General features: G+C 55.2%; 1 non-coding gene across 1 annotated transcript; it reads left to right on the top strand.

The window, feature by feature from the left end:
* Positions 1-827: 827 nt before the first annotated feature.
* TRNAL-CAA (transfer RNA leucine (anticodon CAA)) lies at positions 828-939 on the top strand. Its single transcript has 2 exons — positions 828-865; positions 894-939. It is a non-coding gene; the product is annotated as a tRNA-Leu (tRNA).
* The last annotated feature ends 1,561 nt before the right edge of the window (positions 940-2,500 follow it).

Here is a 2,500-nt window from a genome sequence, read left to right as displayed (position 1 = left end):
CAAATCCCGGACGAGCCCTTTTTTTTGGAGCGCCGAAAACAAAAAACACAGAGTCCCCAATTCCCCCCCAAAAATAGTTTGTGCGTGACCGTATCTGGTTCGATGCCCGTCGCCAATGGTTGGCTGCTTTTAAGCCCATGGCCCAAGAGGCAGTGTTGGAAATTCCCCCTCCTTTGTAATCATGCGCTGGCGGCGAGCTGATGTATAAAGGTTTGGACATGCCTTCTGGGTGGGGACTGCCATGGCTCGCGCCACTGTTGCATCCAGCTTGGTCTTTTGTATGTGTCTGCAGCCTGTGTGTGAGGTGCTGTGAGTGCTGCCATGTAGGTCCGGCGCAGGCTTGCGCCAAACTTTCACGTTGGTGTGTGCCACCTGGCAGGTACCAGCGGGCCCCATGAGACATCAGTGCCACAAAGCCTTTCAACTGAAAGCTGTCCCAGCACACTAGAGCGCAGCCTACCAGAGCTGTTTCTGTAGTGTAGTGGTTATCACATTCGCCTAACACGCGAAAGGTCCCCGGTCTCGACCGGGCAGAAACATGGTGCTGGTTTCTTTTTATTTCCACAATGTCAATCGGACACATTTGACCGCATGCAGGTTTCGACAGGTATGGACAGGCCGGCACTACGCCATGAGTGATCTGAGGCCAGCCCTTATTTGCACCCTGCAAACTGTCCACTGGCTCCATCAGTGGGCGTTTCCTGCCATCCCTGGGTCCTTAGGTGAGTGTTTGGGTACTTTTGATGCAGAGATCGGGGCATGAAAACCGGCGCTGGCACCTGGCGACATTGGGTACTGAAGAATCTTTCCCAATCCTGCCCATAGCTGTCAGGGTGGCCGAGTGGTCTAAGGCGCCAGACTCAAGAGGCGCAGCTCTTCCCTGCATCTGGGTGTTCTGGTCTCCGATTGGAGGCGTGGGTTCAAATCCCACTCCTGACAAGCCAGGCTCATTTTTTTGAGCACATTTTAGAGTGTAAGGCTTGCGGAAAACCTCGTGGGGGCCCCCGAATGCAGCGCCCGGCAAGCCTCCCTGTTCTCTTCTGCTGCCTTGCAACTGGAGCTGTCTGCCAGAGACGCCGGAGGCACACCTGCCCTTAAACCCCCACTGGCCCACGGCTGCAAAACCTGCATTTTCTAGTGGCTGGCTTGGTGGCATATGTCACTGAGCCCAGTCTACTCAGGAAGTGAAAAAAGTCCCCTTCACAGTTGGAGAAAGTGCTCTCCTGCCACCTGTCGGTCGTTGAAGGCACCACACCTCAGCAAAATAAAAATAAAAAAACAGACATGCTCAGTTCGGGGGATGTAAAGGTATTTACATAGCAAGAACAGAGAGGCTGTTGGGAGATGACAGAATCCATGCTGCCCCAGAGTTCTCTTCTGAAATTCGCAGGAATCCAGAGGTTGGAGCGGGCTGAGGGAGTGCGCCTTCTTGCCTCTGTCGGCTTTCAAGACACATCCTCCTGCTGGGAAGCTGCCCACCCTGAGCAGCACAGGTTTGCGCTCTAGGCCGGTCGGCCACATATATCTCGCCTGATCGAGCCCGATCGAGCGGCAGCAGATGGCCTTTGGCCAGCGAAGGCTGCCGCTCTTCTTCTTGTTTCTCTGCTTGAGAGGCAGCTCAGTCCTCTGCGCTTGCGCCAGGGGCAGGCCACGTGACACGCAGGGGACAGGCCGTGGAGAGACTGGGGCATGGCGCCAAGTGAGGTAAGCAGACCGCCCCCCTCCCCCTCACTGCTCTCTGCATGCGGTGGCTCGTTGGTCTAGGGGTATGATTCTCGCTTAGGGTGCGAGAGGTCCCGGGTTCAAATCCCAGACGAGCCCTTTTTTTTGGAGCGCCGAAAACAAAAAACACAGAGTCCCCAATTCCCCCCCAAAAATAGTTTGTGCGTGATCGTATCTGGTTCGATGCCCGTCGCCAATGGTTGGCTGCTTTTAAGCCCATGGCCCAAGAGGCAGTGTTGGAAATTCCCCCTCCTTTGTAATGATGCGCTGGCGGCGAGCTGATGTATAAAGGTTTGGACATGCCTTCTAGGTGGGGACTGCCATGGCTCGCGCCACTGTTGCATCCAGCTTGGTCTTTTGTATGTGTCTGCAGCCTGTGTGTGAGGTGCTGTGAGTGCTGCCATGTAGGTCCGGCGCAGGCTTGCGCCAAACTTTCACGTTGGTGTGTGCCACCTGGCAGGTACCAGCGGGCCCCATGAGACATCAGTGCCACAAAGCCTTTCAGCTGAAAGCTGTCCCAGCACACTAGAGCGCAGCCTACCAGAGCTGTTTCTGTAGTGTAGTGGTTATCACATTCGCCTAACACACGAAAGGTCCCCGGTTCGAGACCGGTCAGAAACATGGTGCTGGTTTCTTTTTATTTCCACAATGTCAATCGGACACATTTGACCGCATGCAGGTTTCGACAGGTATGGACAGGCCGGCACTACGCCATGAGTGATCTGAGGCCAGCCCTTATTTGCACCCTGCAAACTGTCCTCTGGCTCCATCAGTGGGC

This window comes from Ambystoma mexicanum, chromosome 2q (genome assembly GCF_040938575.1).
Source record: "Ambystoma mexicanum isolate Mex_15411 chromosome 2q, UKY_AmexF1_1, whole genome shotgun sequence".
In the NCBI taxonomy this organism is placed as follows: Eukaryota; Metazoa; Chordata; class Amphibia; order Caudata; family Ambystomatidae; genus Ambystoma; species Ambystoma mexicanum.
The sequence above is the reverse complement of the archived record's forward strand: the minus strand, read 5'-3'. Positions and strand labels throughout refer to the sequence as shown.